The sequence below is a fragment of the Symphalangus syndactylus genome, chromosome 22 (assembly GCF_028878055.3).
Source record: "Symphalangus syndactylus isolate Jambi chromosome 22, NHGRI_mSymSyn1-v2.1_pri, whole genome shotgun sequence".
NCBI classification, from domain to species: Eukaryota; Metazoa; Chordata; class Mammalia; order Primates; family Hylobatidae; genus Symphalangus; species Symphalangus syndactylus.
The window spans coordinates 49368133-49384787 of NC_072444.2; the positions used below are offsets into that span (position 1 = coordinate 49368133).

Sequence of the window (16655 nt, forward strand, 5' to 3'; positions counted from 1 at the left end):
GGCGGGCGGCCCGGGCTCCCGTCCTGGGCTGCCAACCGGGCCAGACAAAAGCTGCGCGAGCGGCGCCGAGCGGAGCGGCCGGCTTGATGGGATGCACAAGGTCCCCTTGGTCCCCGGGGCCTTCGAAGAGCTTCTTTCTGAAGCCGGGAAAGCGAACAAGTGCTGAGTTAAGCCTGTGCAGACTTCTCAACTTGCCTTTGTTGTTCTTTAGTATTGGCAGAGACGCTCTGACGACGATGAGTGTGTGATCTTGCACGTTAGCCTGGCTAGGTACAATGGAGCTAATCGAATTTTGCTTTCCGTTTTCCGAGCTGCTGGGATGAGTATGGGGCTTTCCAGAGTTTAAATTATTACATAATATTTTTAAAATAGTTGTTTGTTTCTAAAATTAAAAAAAATTAATGTGGAGTCTGAAAGCACGCTGTGGTGAGTTTGCAGCTGAGTTTGCAGCTGGGTGAGTTTCTGTGTAGTGGGGTGCGTTCATCAAATACTGATCATTCGTAGAACCTGTGAGCTCTTTAAACATGATACTTTAATTTGTAGATGTGGCAATGAGAGCTTCAGATTCTCTAGTCCTTTGGGAGACAGTGATGCAGAAGAGTCAGAAGCGAGAAATAGTTTCATGCCGCCATGTACCTTGGACCCTACTTGGGTGCCACAGTCCGTTTTCGATTCTGGCATTAGAAATTGTTTTTATTACTACGATTATTTACGACGATAACTGACCTCTCGATATGAGGGATCCTGGATATTGGCTCCGTTTGCTCATCAAGGGATTGGGAGAATAGCAACATTGATGTAGGGACCATGTAGATAAAAAGTAGCACAGTGCCTCAGAGTACTGAATATTATTTATTTTTTACATTTGTTAAGAAATTTAAATTTTGATGATCTGGTTATCTTGTTAAATTGTTTAATACACCTTTTTAGCAGTTGTTACTGAAATCTCAGTTTCTATAATTCATTGTTTATTATGGGCTACCTTGTAACACCATTTTAGACTTCTAAAGTTTTAGTTTTTATGAAGGAGTTTTCAGCCATAGCTTTTAATTCTCCCAGGTAAGGTTAATCAAAGTCAGGACTCCTTAGAGGAGACTTTGTTGGTGGTGGAGGTGTCAAATATTGTATCTCTGTGTTACAACTGAATTGGCAAATACAGAAAAGGCTTTTGCTAAGTTTGCACCATAAATTTGTGTTAGAACGGAAAACCCAGATCTCCTAGTATGTCAGGCTTTTGAATTAACCCACAGATTCCACTTTATTCATGTAAAAGAGGTAAACTTTTTTTTTAATTGATAGCAAGTAAAACTCTGAAGCCTGGTGTATTATGCTTCAGTAACTAGTGGGATAGAATCTCTTTAAGTGTAGTTCAGATGATGGGAACTTGCTTTTTATAGAGCAAGATTTCAGACCCTTAAAATAGTTTGACAGGGATGTTGAGAAATGATTGGCCAGAAGAACATTAAGTTTGTCATTTAAGTGTGTTATATTTTGTTTACTGGTTTTATTTATTATTTATTTTTATTTTTATTTTTGAAGCAGTTTCACTCTTGTCACCCAGGCTGAAGTGCAATGGTGCAATCTCAGCTCACTGCAACCTCCACCTCCTGGGTTCAAGCGATTCTCCTGCCTCAGCCGCCTGAGTAGCTGGGATTACAGGCACCCACAACCATGCCCAGCTAATTTTTGTATTTTTAGTAGAGACAGCGTTTCACCATGTTGGCCAGGCTGGTCTTGAACTCCTGACCTCCGGTGATCCGCCAGCCTTGGCCTCCCAAAGTGCTAGGATTACAGGCGTGAGCAATCGTGCTCGGCCTGTGTTTACTGGTTTTAGATTTAGATTTTTTTTTTTTTTTGAGATGGAGTCTTGCTGTGTTACCCAGGCTGGAATGCAGCGGCGTGATCTGGGCTCACTGCAAGCTCTGCCTCCCGGGTTCACGCTATTCTCCTCCCTCAGCCTCCCAAGTAGCTGGGACTACAGGTGCCCGCCACCATGCTTGGCTATTTTTTTTTGCATTTTTTTATTAGAGACGGGGTTTCACCGTGTTAGCCAGGATGGCCTCGATCTCCTGACCTCATGATCTGCCTGCCTTGGCCTCCCAAAGTGCTGGGATTACAGGCGTGAGCCACTGTGCCCGGCCTAGATTTAGATTTTTTTGCTTCCGTCTTGTTTATTTTCTTAAGTAGCTTAGTGTCGTGATTTATAAGTTGAATGAGATGGCTTCTTGGGCCTGAGACTTAAATTTATTGTTTGAGACCCATCTATTCTTAATAATCTTCTACTTAATAATTTTTAGATTTTTTTTATTTGGTAGTACTATTGGTAAATATAAACGTTTAAGTGATTACAAATGTTAGGTTCAACTGAGTTACTGAAACTGTCATTTTTGGTAACTAAATCTAGTTGTCAAATAGTGGAAATAGTAGACAGAAGTAAAACTTAAATGTTTAAAAACAGAACATTTAAAAGATTTCCTAGGAAACAAGAGAAGAGGCTGGGTGCAGTGGCTTACATCTGTAATGCTAGCATTTTGGGAGGCCAAGGCGGGCGGGTCGCATGGAGTTTGAGACCAACCTGGGCAACATGGTGAAACCCTGTGTCTCTACAAAAAATACAAAAATTAGCTGGGGATAGTGGTGTGCACCTGTAGTCCCAGCTACCTGGGGGGATGAGGTGGGAGGATCTCCTGAGTCTGGGAGGCTGAGGCTACAGTGAGCCAAAATCATGCCACTGCACTATAGCTTGGATGACAGCGTGAGACCCTGTCTAAAAACAAAAACAAAACGAAGGATCTGTTAGTCTTAAAAACAAAAACTAAGTGAAGTAGAAATCATCGATGATATAGTTTTTGGTTTGTAAGATGTAATTTTAAAAAATGAACTAACTTTTTTACCCATTGCCAGCGGGGCATCATCGACAAAGTATGGGTATATGTGTTTGACTAAATGACTTCTAAAATGCCGGCATTTACTGCTTGTTTCTAGCTTGTGCTTCACCTCCCCAGGGCTTTTCTGCCGCCTTTATGCCCAGACCATTACTGCCACACAATGATTTTCCTCCCCAAATTCTTATGACAGCCCTCATCCCACCTCCCCTCATAGATCCTAAAGATCTAGCTTAGGTGTGCTCAAATGGTGACGTTTCTTCCATAACACCTTTGTTAACTTCTGTCTTGTTTCCTGCCTGGAAGTTTCCTCACTCCTTGCTGCTTCCTGTTATATATATCACCTTCCTGCTTGCTTAGATTCACTCTTGTGCATTTACTTTTCTCTAGATCCTTGAAGGCACAGGGAGTTTGTAGAACACATTGCGTGTCCTCCATTGCTTACTAAGTGACTTGTATAACTAATGGAAACTGTAGAATGTATGAAAGAATAAACAAATGTATCCTAATGTAGACTAATAGAATTTGAGCTTTGGAGGAGTTGTTAGAGGCTCAGTAGTCCAGCATCCTTCCTTGTGTTTGCTACATTCTGATCATCAGTGTCAAACTGCAGGCATCTGTCCCTGGACAGGTCTTGGTTGCCAGAAATGTTTTTAGATTACTACTACAGTCTGCTCCCTCCCTTTCACCTATTGACCTTAGTTATACTTCCTGAAGGAACCTGAATTAAGTCTGTTTCTTCTTCACGTAATAGCACTTCACATTTCCCATGACAGATATCACATTTCTAGACTTATTGATTAATTTACTTATTAAACTCTCTCTTGAATTGAGCACCAGGTACCAAGAGGGTACAGTTGAAGAGACATCCATGGCCCCTGCACTTCAGGGGCTTGCAGTCTAGTTAGGGAGACAATAACATGAATCGATGGCTGGTTATAATGAAAGTATGCAAACAGCCCTAAATCGTTAGTCCTTTCCTGATTTGATATGGCTCACCATGCTTTCTTTAGGCAACTCTTTTTTTTTTTTTTTTTTTTTGAGACAGTTTTGCTCTGTTGCTCAAGCTGGAGTGCAGTGGCATGGTCACGGCTCACTGCAGCCTTGACATTCTGGACTTGATCAATCCTCCTGCTTCAGCTTCTTGAGTAGCTGGGACTACAGGCATGCACCACCACACCTGGCTAATTTTCTAAATTTTGTTTTAGAAGTGTTTTGTAGAGATAGGGGCTCACCATGTTGCCCATGCAGGTCTCGAACTCCTGGGCTCAAGTGATCCTCCTGCCTTGGCCTACCAAAGTGCTAGGAAGCCTGGCCTAACTGTTCCCCCTCACCGGCCCCCGAGACGGAGTCTTGCTCTGTCGCCAAGCCTGGAGTGCAGTGGCGTGATGTCGGCTCACTGCAGCATCCATCTCCCAGGTTCAAGCAATTCTCCTGCCTCAGCCTCCTGAGTAGCTTGGGACTACAGGCGTGGTGGCACACGCCTGGCTAATTTTTGTTGTATTTCTAGTAGAGACGGGGTTTTACCATGTTGGGCCAGGCTGATCTCAAACTCCTGACCTCAGGTGATCTGCCTGCCTCCGCCTCCCAAAGTGCTGGGATTGCAGGCGTGACCCACCGCCCCCGGCCATTGTTTTTTTTTTTTTTTTTTTTTTTTTTTTAATGTCCTTTAAATGCAGTGTCTGAAACAAAACAGAAGATATGACCTGACCAAAATATACAGCTGTTTTCTTAGGTTAGGAAACTGAATCAATGATTTTCAAATTTCTTTGTGCATTCTGGCTCTGCCACTTACAAGTGCTGTGATTTAAGGCCAGTTAAATAATATCAATATTTTAGTGTCTTCGTCTGTAAAATGAGGGTGAGGGGAGGGCAGTGTTAATTGTAGCACCTACCTATAGGTTGTCAGGATTAAATGAGATAATACGTGTAAAGTGTTGAGGATAGTGACTGGTATGTGTTAAGTGGGTAATACATGGTAGGAGTTAATAACCATGTAGTAGTAGTTGCAGTAATCAAGTCACTGGAATCTCTTTGGGACCTTGTTAAAATACAAGCACCCTGGCCTTATTTTATTAACTTCCACCCAGAGAATTTGTATGGGACCTGGGTAGCCACAGTTTTAACAGTCTCTAGATGGTTCTTAGATGACCCAGAGGTGGAGAACTCTGCACTTTACATTCATGATATCATTAGCTTTTACAAATTAAAATTTTAAAATTCCCCAAGTAATAGATGAATAGATGTTCCTGAAAGATTCAAACAATGCAGATACAGGTAAAGGCATGGCTCCCAATTTCAGACTCCTGGAGAAACACCCACTTACCAGTTTGGAATGTATCCTTCCACACACTGTGCCAGATTTAAAAGATAAAAATGATTTTTAATGCACTTTTACAGTCATAATCTTTGTTCCCTTCCAAGTCCTATGAGATGGGTAGGGGAGATAGCATCATGATCCTATCAATTTGCAGATGAGAAATCAAGGCCTGCAAATGAAATTCACCCTGATTGATCTGGAATGAGAACTGGGCCTTCTGTCTCTCAGCTTAATGTCCTTTTCATGTGAACCACACTGTTTCCTAGCCACATCATCTTGGCTTATATTGAAGTTGTGGCTCATGAAGTCTTCTAGTCTTTTTGCCATGCCAATAGCTGTCAAATCAATTTCCTCCTTTCCTTTAGTGCGTGTATACTTGCTTTTAGAAAAATACTACTTTTAGAGTATTTAAAGAAAAGAAAGGAAAAAAAGTAAATTCAAGGTTTTATATTTTTGTGTATCTGTTAAGATTGATCTTTTGGGGACAGAAATCTAGAACTGGCCTTGTGGCCATCTGATAGCATGGTGCGTTTAGGTGAGCCTGTCTTCATTCAGGATAGCTGAGGTCAGTATAGGACTTTCCCTCACTGCTGTCCAATGAACTCTCCAGGCAGAATCAGTTAAATTTATTTATAGTCTTACTACAATAATGTAGCAATAATATGGAAAGTTGAGAGACCGGTGGAGGAAAACCACATCAAACCATTTCAACACGAGCTATTACTTCCTGATATATCACTCTTTGAGACTGTCCATGTGTCCATTCTTTTTGTAAGTAATTTTAGGTCTTGCATGTTTTATGAATGGTTTTCTTATAATTACATAGTATATGTAATTTTAAGTTTTAATAGCTTTGTCATTTTGAGTTAATATGGCAAATTTTGGTAAACTGTTTGAGATTTTTTTTGGGACAGGGTCTCACTCTGACGCCCAGGCTGGAGTGAAGTGGCCCGATCTCAGCTTACTGCAACCTCCGCCTCCCAGATTCAAGCAATTCTCCTGCCTCAGCCTCCCACGTAGCTGAGATTACAGGTGTGCGCCACCACGCCTGGCTCATTGTTGTATTTTTAGTAGATACGGGTTTCACCATGTTGGCCAGGCTGGTCTTGAACTCCTGACCTCAAGTGGTCCACCTGCCTCAGCCTCCCAAAGGCTGGGATTACAGGTGTGAACCACTGCACCTGGCCTGAGAGTTTTGACATGAAGATTTTCTTTTTTCTTTTTTGTTTTTCTTTTTTTTTTTTTTAGCAAAAAGATAGCTGCTTTGTCACCCAGGGTGGAGTGTGGTGGTATGATCATGGCTTACTGCAGCCTTGACCTTCCACCTCAGCCTCCTGAGTAGCTGGGATTAGCCAGGTGTGTGCCACCACCCTTGCTAATTTTTGTATTTTTTGTAGACGCAGGGTCCCACTATGTTGCCCAGGCTGGTCTGAAACTCCTGGACTCAAGCAATCCTCCTGCCTCACCGTCCCAAAGTGCTGGGATTATAGGCATGAGCCACTGTGTCTGAGTAGTTATCTTTTTTTTTTTATTATATGTAATCCAATAGTGACTGTCTTTTTTGTATAGTTTCTCTTGTGTTATTCCCTTAGGATAAATTCAAATAAGTGAGATTATTGAATTGAAGGGTATTTATGACCTTTTTTTTCTGTTTTTAAAGAGGCAGGGTCTTACTATGTTGCCTAGGCTACTTGAACTCCTGGGCTCAGTGATCCTCCCACCTCAGCCTCCTGAGTAGCTGGGACTGTAGGTGCACACCAGCACATCCAGCCTCATATTTATGACTTTTAATATGTATTGCCACTGGCTAACCAAAAATTTGTACCATTTAGTAATTTTCCCAGCAATCTAAGAATGTGTTGGTTTCACAAAAATGTTACCAACTTCTGGTGAATATAATTTAAGTATATTTTTTGCTATTATATGAGGTGTAGCTGGTACATTATTTTTATTTTTCATTACTTTGTGTTTATTTTAAAAAAGAATAAGCAATCATGAGGGCCTTCAGTATGACGAAACTGTATGAAACTCACATTGGGTATTACATGCAGGTGGTCTCTGTAACTTCCTTGGTTTCCAATCCTGTCTGGCATGACCCAAACTGTTCCATTTCTAGATGGGCCTAGAGGAAAATGCAGCCTTTGCTTTGTGGGACAGATTGTTGTAGTTGTCCACATCAGAATGTGATCTTATTACATTTTTGTGGCCTGCCTTCTAGTGTTTCTTTAAACAGTTGTCTGCTAGGCTCCTGTGTAAAATATTTAGTAATCAGAATGTCTGTGGGTGTGGGCGATACCTGTTTTTTTTTTTTTTTTTAACAGGTTCCCCAAGTGCTTCTGGGGCTACACAAGTTTGAGAGCAGCCTCTGGGGACTACCTTTTAGCGAATTTTCTTCACTGTGTCTTTCCTGTGGGTAGAGGCAGACTCTGTTACGAACAGTAGCCCAGACATGCTAACAGAGGCCTGTTGTATAGAGAGAATGAATTGTGTAGCAGTGCCTTCCTAAATGAAGAGTAGCTGGGTTCGTTCTTGGAACAATAAGCCAGTCTTTCCTAAGAGAGTTGAACTGCATAAAAACAGCTCCTTCTCTGATGTTTTTCTGTGGTGCTGGTGGCTGTTTTATTTAAGTTCTGGTAAGTCATAGTGTTCTCCCAGCCCAGGCCATATCCTGCTCAGCCTTTGGTTGGCTGAAAGGAGGGACATAGACCTATTGTCACACTAGCAATTACCATGAGATAGAACACTCACCATTTGCCAGGCAGTTGGATGGGTGCTAGAGGTATACTTCTGCCAATTCTTACAGTAACATTTAAAGCAGGTGCTATTGTCATTTTATAATGAGAGAAAGCAGAGACTTCGAGAAGTTGAATAATTTGTTCATTGTCACACACCTGCAGAATAGCAGAATTTGGCTTTTAAAATCTTCAGCATGCTTTTCATTTATCCCATTTTTTTTTTTTCCCAGCTCAGGTTGTTCTTCCTTCATGAAGGTCAGTGGACTGCCCTGGGGAAAGGTCTGCTGCCACTATCTGGCAGCATCTGGAAACCACTCACTAGTCAGGAGGGATGTAGAGATGCAGACTTCCCACTAGGGTTTCCACGAGGATTAGATCGGATGACTGTACAGTCCTTTTTAGATTTGAGCTCCTGATATGAAATCTAACCTTAGACAATCCAGATAACTGAAGACCTGATAAAGTTTTTTTTCTTTCAAGTGTTTTATTGTAATAAAATATACATAACATAAAATTGTCCATTTAAACCTTTTTTTTGTATTATACTTTAAGTTCTAGGGTACATGTGCACAACGTGCAGGCTCGTTACATAGTTATACATGTGCCGTGTTGGCCGTCTGCACCCATCAGCCTGTCATTTACATTAGGTATTTCTCCCAATGCTATTCCTCCACCCGCCCCCTACCCCACGACAGACCCCAGTGTGTGATGTTCCCCACCCTGTGTCCAAGTGTTCTCATTGTTCAATTCCCACCTGTGAGTGAGAACATGCGGTGTTTGGTTTTCCGTCCTTGTGGTAGTTTGCTCAGAATGATGGTTTCCAGCTTCATCCGTGTCCCTACAAAGGACATGAACTCATCCTTTTTTATGGCTGCATAGTATTCCATGGTATATATGTGCCACATTTTCTTAATCCAGTCTATCATTGATGGACATTTGGGTTGGTTCCAAGTCTTTGTTGTGAATAGTGCCCCAATAAACATACGTGTGCATGTGTCTTTATAGTAGCGTGATTTATAATCCTTTTTTTTTGAGATGGAGTTTCCCTCTTGTTGCCCAGGCTGGAGTGCCATGGTGCAATCTTGGCTCACTGCAACCTCTGCCTCCTGCGTTCAAGTGATTTTCCTGCCTCAACCTCCCGAGTAGCTGAGATTACAGGCATGCGTCAGCACGCCTGGCTAATTTTGTATTTTTAGTAGAGACAGGGTTTCTCCATGTTGGCCAGGCTGATCTTGAACTCCTGACCTCAGGTGATCTGCCTGCTTTGTTCCTCTCCCAAAGTGCTGGGATTACAGGCGTGAGCCACCGCACCTGGCCTAAACCATTATTAAGTATGCAATTAAGTGGCATTAATTACATTAATGCTATTGTGCCACCATTGCCATAATCTGTTTCCAAATCTTTTCCATCATCCCAAATAGAAACTCTGTAGCCATTAAGCAATAACTCCCCATTCCTCTGTCTCCCAGCACCTAGTAACCTCTGATCTACTTTCTGACTCAATAGATTTGCCTATTCTGGGTATTTCATATAAATGGAATCATACAATATTTTCCTTTTGTGACTGGCTTATTTCATTTGCACAGTGTTTTGTTGTTGTTGTTGTTGTTGTTGTGTTGTTTTTTTTTTTTTTTGAGACAGAGTCTTGCTGTGTCGCCTGGGCTGGAGTGCAGTGGCGCAATCTCGGCTCACAGCAAGCTCCGCCTCCTGGGTTCACACCATTCTCCTGCCTCAGCCTCCCAAGTAGCTGGGACTACAGGCGCCCGCCACCGTGCCCAGCTAATTTTTTGTATTTTTAGTAGAGGTGGGGTTTCACTGTGTTAACCAGGATGGTCTCGATCTCCTGACCTCGTGATCCGCCTGCCTCAGCCTCCCAAAGTGCTGGGATTACAGGCTTGAGCCACCGCGCCTGGCCCCATTTGCACAATGTTTTCAAAGTTTATTTGTGTCGTAGCATTTATTAGAACTCCATTCTTGGCTGGGCATGGTGGCTCATGCCTGTAATCCCAGCATTTGGGGAGGCCAAGGCGGGTGGATCACCTGAGGTCAGGAGTTCAAGACCAGCCTGACCAACATGGTGAAACCCTGTCTCTACTAAAAATACAAAAAATTAGCTGGGTGTGGTGGTGTGTGCCTGTAATCCCAGCTACTTGGGAGGCTGAGGCAGGAGAATTGCTTGAGCCTGGGAGGCGGAGGTTGCAGTGAGCCAAGATCATGCCACTGCACTCCAGTCTTGGCAAAAAGAGCAAAACTCTGTCTCAAAAAAAAAAAAAAGAAAAAAGGACACCATTCTTTTTTTATTGCTGAGTAATGTTCTACTGTATGGATATACCACATTTTGTTTATCCATTAATTTGTTGGTGGACGTTGGCTTGTTTCTGCTCTTTGGCTATTGTGAATAATGGTGCGGTGAACACTATTGTACAATATCTGTTTGAATCTCTGTTTTCATTTCTTTTGGGTATATACCTTGGAGTGGAATTGTTGGGTCATTTGGGTGATTCTGTGTTGTAACTTTCTGGAGCAATTGCTGAACCGGTTTTCACAGTGGCTGTACCATTTTACATTCTGACTAGCAATGTACAAGGGTTCCAATTTCTCCACATTCTCACCAACACATGTCATTTTCTGTGTTTTTCTTTTAATTTTTATTTTTATTATAACCATTCTATAATATAAGTGGTATCTTAATTTGGTTTTGATTTTCATTTTCCTAATGACTAAGTTGTTAGGCATCTTTTCATGTGTTTATTGGTCATTTGTATGTCTTTTTTGGAGAAATGTCTGTTCAAGTCTGTTTCTTATTTTTAAATTGGATTGTTTGCCTTTTTGTTTTTGAGTTTTACGATTGATTTATATCTTCTGGTTACAAGTCCTTTGTCAGATATATGATTTGCAAATATTTTCTCACACTGGGTAGGTTGTCTTTTTACTTTCTTGATAATGTCCTCTTTTGTTGCTTGTGTTATCTCCTTTTTTGTTTTTTATTCTTTTTAAAGTTATCTCTTACAGGAAGCATTCTTTTTTTCTTAAAAAAGTTTTTAAATTCTTTTTTTTTTTTGAGATGGAGTCTCACTCTGTCACCCAGGCTAGGATGTGGTGGCACAATCTCAGCTCACTGCAACCTCTGCCTCCTGGGTTCAAGCCATTCTCCTGCCTCAGCCTTGTGAGTAACTGAGATTACAGGCATGCACCACCATTCCTGGCTAATTTTTGTATTTTTCATAGAGATGGAGTTTCAACATGTTGGCCAGGCTGGTCTGAAACGTTTCACCTCAGGTGGTCCACCTGCCTTGGCTTCCCAAAGTGCTGCCTATAATCGTAGGCATGAGCCACCACGCCAGCCTAAATTTTTTTTTAAGCTTTGTGTTTATGTTAGCATATATTAAGAATTTATTGCCAAATTCAAAGTAATGAAGATTTATCCCTATGTTTTCCTCTAAGATTTTATAATTTTAGCTCTGACTTTGAGGTCCTTGATCCACTTTGAGTTAATTTTTGTACATGGTGTGAGGTAGGGGTCTGACTTCTTTTTTTTTTTTTTTTCATGTAGATAGCCAGTTGTCCTAGCACCATTTGTTGAAGACCAATATAAATGTTTTAATTACTTATTTTCTGTATCCCTGAGTGGCATTTATAGTTTGCTTTGGGTTTTTGACTTCATTTCCTATTCACTCAACCTCCTCCTCTTTCCTTATTTTCTTCCCTCAAAACAGGAGATGTGGATGTTTTGTGTGTGTTATTGTGTTGCTGCTTGATATATGAGGCACTTAATAAATATGAATTCCCCTCCTTTCTTTTAACTTTGTGTTGTTATTTAACTTTTAAATAGTTTGTGTCCCAAAAACAGATTGTAAGGACCTTTGGGGTAGGAGAGTATATGTTCTATTTCTTTCTTTCTCAATTTCCTTTTCTCTTGAGGAGAGGACATCACTCTGGTGCCTAGTCTAGTACCATACAGGTGGTATGCTTAACCTATATTGACTGAATTGTGAAGCTGAACATAGATCTATGTGAATACATTTGGGGTAGTTGCAGAAAATCATTCTTAAAAAATTACTGGTTGGTGTATTAAAAAGTTCTTCAAAGTTTTTTACTCAGGTCCTTTTAAGTCATTTTACCAAATGTAGGGATTGACAATAGTATCTTGATCTTTCCAATGCCTTAGGACTTTTTTGTGTGTGACACATGGTATTTGGGTAAGCTCTAGTTAGGTAGCATAATATGTGGCTCATTTTATGGATGTCTGAAATTTTTTAAAAAATTTATTATTATTATTGTTTTTTTTTGAGATGGAGTTTTGCTGTTGTTGCCCAGGCTGGAGTGCAGTGATGTGATCTTGGCTCACTGCAACCTCCGCCTCCTGTGTTCAAGCGATTCTCATGCCTCAGCCTCCTGAGTAGCTGGGATTACAGGCATGAGCCACCTCATTCTGCTAATTTTGTATTTTTTTAGTAGAGATGGGGTTTCAGCATATTGGTCAGGCTGGTCTCGAACTCCTGACCTCAGGTGAGCCACCCGCCTCGGCCTCCCAAAGTGTTGGGATTACAGGCATGAGCCACTGCGCCCACCCTAAAATTTATTATTATTATTATTATTATATTATTATTATTATTTTTTGAAATGGAGTCTCACTCTGTCACCCAGGTTGGAGTGCAGTGGCGCAATCTCGGCCCACTGTAATCTCCACCCCACGAGTTCAAGCGATTCTCCTGCCGCAGCCTCCCGAGTAGCTAGGATTACAGGCGCCTGTGCTGTGCCTAGCTAAGTTTTGTATTTTTAGTAGAGACAGGGTTTCGCCATCTTGACCAGGTTCATCTTGAACTCCTGACCTTGTGATCCACCTGCCTTAGCCTCCCAAAGTGCTGGGATTACAGGCATGAGCCACCGCGCCCGGCCTCAAAATTTATTATTTTTTTAGAAACAAGGTCTCATTATATTGCTCAGGTTGATCTCAAACTCCTGGGTTCAAGCAGTGTGCCTGCCTGTGCCTCCCAAAGGGTTGGGATAACAGGCATGAGCCACTATGCCTGGCCTGAAAATTTGTTAACTAGCTATTTAAGATTCTGGTAACTGAATTTTGAATTGAGAAATATACTCATTTCAGAGGTTATTTTGTATGTCTAGATCTTGCCTTTTCATTTTTGACAAATGCTTAGTTTCAAAAATTATTTTGAGTTTGAGCAATGAGTATGTATTACTTTTCTAACAAAAAATTAAACAGCATTAGAAAATTCTTGTCTAGAAATTCCAAAAGTTAACTAGTGAAGTTTCTGATCTTTCTCTCTGAATCTGTATTATCATATTTCCCTCCATCACTCTTTTTAGTGTTTGGTAGTGGCTAATGTTACTTTCCCTAAGAGATCAGACCTCCCTGGGGAGTCCATTTTGTAATCTACAGTCCAGATGTCAGGGAAGGGGAAGATTCAGCTTGAAGGTTGGCCTTTGCTTTTTGTTTTCCAGTAAATTTTGACTCTTAAGGTATTTCTTAGTATCTTGTTATGTAAACACTTTTATTATCTGAGGTGTTGGTTATTCATCTATTGTCTTTTTTAGAAGACATTTATTATTAACAGTGGAAACAAAGGAAGGAATTATTTTATTCTCTTTAGTTCCAAGCAACATGACAACATCAGAGAGGCCAGAGTAAATACAGTATTTCATATGCTTTCCAGATAATTGTCAATCAACAGAGTCATTTTCTTTCTTTTCTTTTTTTTTAAAGACACAATCTCGCTTTGTTGCCCAGGTTGAAGTTCAGTGTCGTGTGATCATAGCTTACTGCTGCCTAGAACTCTTGGCTTCAAGTGATCTTCCCTCCTCGGCCTCCTAAAGTACTGGGATTGGATTATAGGAGTGAGCCACAGTGCCTAGCTCTCTAAGAGAGTGATTTAACAAGAGTTTAAACTCCCTTAGTAGGAAGCATGATTTATGCCAGGGAGAGTAGGAAGGAGGGATGCAAACTATCTTTTACTACCTCCATCCTTCTTTATGGAGAAGTTGGGGTGGTATGTATCTGAATCTATAGCTATTGCTATACTTTTGTGCATATCTTTTGTCTAAAAAGTTTGACAGAAGCAGCATTCTTTTCATTTAATAAATTACCCTCCAGGCATGGGATCCTATTCTGAGGAAGGTGGCCCTCTAAAAAATGCTCTCAATGTGAGCTGTCTGGGCTTACTGCTGATTGAGCGTACCTGTTGGCAGTGATTGGTGTGCCAGGCAGATTTTTCTGTGGTCTGTGACTGCATTTCTAAAGTAAACATAGTGGGAAAAGCTTGCCATTCTGTCTTTCTTTTCAGAACATGCAGTAGGTTTCTAAAGTGGCCAAAGGAGGTTTTATTTGGACAAAGGGGCAGTATTTAGTTTAATTGTAGAGTTACTGATTTTATGGAGTCATGAAAGAATGACTAAGCACTGGGAGATTAGAAACATCTCATTGTAATTATCTGGTTACTAGACCTCTTTGGGCTGGGGTAGGGAGGCTGGAGGTGATGCAGAAAGGGTATACACAAGGCATTAATAAGAAATGGGCCTAAAAACAGAGATTCTTTAATGAAACTGCTGACATTAAAATAAAAGCGTTATTCTAGGGTATATCCTAGGTAATTACTAGAGATTGAACAAACTGTGTAACTTGATCAAAATCATCATTCAGCAAACTTTGCTGTTATGTTTAAGGGCAGAGAGAAAGGCTTTCAAGCCTTGTTCCCAAGGAACTCCATGCCTAAGAGGGAAGGCAGACAAGTAATGGTTATTATTCTGTGTATTAAGCGTGCTACTATGGGAAAATTGAAGAGAGATGGGATCCTAATCTGGGGCTGGGGAAAGAGATGTGGCTCCTTCGTATTTTGGCCTGAAGGATGTGAGGCCATGAACCAGGTGCACACTCTCCTTGTGGGTACTCTGGGGTCTGTGTTTTTTTTTTTTTGAGAGGCAGTCTCGCTCTGTCGCCCAGGCTGGAGTGCAGTGGGATTCACTGCAAGCTTTGCCTCCCAGGTTCACACCATTCTCCTGCCTCAGCCTACCGAGTAGTGGGGACTACAGGTGTCCGCCACCATTCCTGGCTAATTTTTTTTTATTTTTAGTAGAGACGGGGTTTCACCGTGTTAGCCAGGATGGTCTCGATCTCCTGACCTCATGATCCACTCGCCTCGGCCTCCCAAAGTGCTGGGATTACAGGCATGAGCCACCGCGCCTGGCCCTGTTTTGTTGTCTTCCATTTTTGAGAGAGCAGTGTTGGCTGGGGACCTAGCTTGTGACCATGAGACAAGGAGATTGACTTTTGGCTATAGTAATGTCATGTTCTCATTTTGAGAAGTGGCTACAGTTAAGAGGCAAGAAAGCACTCTTGCTGAGAGAGGAAGGCTGTTTGAAACTAACGTTGTGGGGAGTCCTAGATGTTGATGAAATCAGGACTCTTGTATTTTCAGATCCTTACTTGAATTATAAACTGGTCAGTGATTCAGTTTTGGAATTTGCGGGGCAGGGGTTAGACGTTGTTCTTTTAGGAAACTTGTAGCTATTGTATTTGCTTCTGATTAGTGATGCCATTATTAATATTTTGAATTGCAGTTACAAGTTTATTATGTGCATTATTGAACATAGAAGTTTTAAGAAGGTATCTGGGGGATATACTTGTATCTCTTTTTATTATGAGTGAATGTGAATGTGTTATAGTTATATAAGAATTCGTTTCGTCTTGCTTAAATTGTGTAGAGTGAGAAATAGGACTATTAGTTAAATGCATGAAATTTTTCTATTATAAACTTTTTTTTGAACAGGTAATATATACACATGAATTAAAAATTTAAGTTTTTCTCCTAGCTTGTCTGCCATCCACCCAATTTCTTTCCCTGGAGTCACCAATGTTATTAATTATATTCATGAAAAAAAGCCTATATATATATATATATATATATATATATATATACACACACACACATACATATATACATATATATATACACACACACACACACCTCCCTCTGTTTTTGTACAGTTCATGGCTGATTATAGACTACTTTTGCATTTTGCTTTTTTTTTTTTTTCCTGAGACGGAGTTTCACTCTTGTTGCCCAGGGTAGAGTGCAGTGGCGCAATCTCAGCTCACCACAACCTCCACCTCCCAGGTTCAAGTGATTCTCCTTTCTCAGCCTCCTTAATAGCTAGGATTACAGGCATGCGCCACCATGCCTAGCTAATTTTGTATTTTTAGTAGAGACAAGGTTTCTGTATGTTGGTCAGGCTAGTCTTGAATTCCTGACCTTAGGTGATCCGCCAACCTCGGCCTCCCAAAGTGTTGGGTTTACAGGCACGAGCCACCGTGTCTGGCCGCATTTTGCTTTTTTTAAACTTCATATATCTTGGAAGTCATTCTATGTGAGTACATTGAAGACTTCTTCGTTTTTTTTTTTTAATGAATATTATGACTGAATAGTATGCTGTTGCATGGCATATCATGATTTCCTGAGTCCTCTATTGATGAACATTTAGTTTTATCTAATCTTTTGCTTTTATAAACAATGCTGCAAAGAATAATTCTATAATATATTATGTTTGCACATATATGAATAAATTCCCAGAAGTTGACATTTTGGGTTAAAAGTTACGTGCCTTAACATTGCTATAAATAGATATTCCCAGATTATTCACGTTGGAGGTTTTAATGAAATCCAACCTGCAATACAAGATACATTTTTGTTTGTTTTTTGA

At 40.8% G+C, this 16655-nt stretch overlaps 1 protein-coding gene across 10 annotated transcripts in view; it reads left to right on the plus strand.

Annotated features, from left to right (window-relative positions):
• The window catches only part of CLASP1 (cytoplasmic linker associated protein 1), a 303251-nt gene that overhangs the window by 843 nt on the left and 285753 nt on the right, over positions 1-16655 (plus strand). The window lies entirely within an intron of this gene.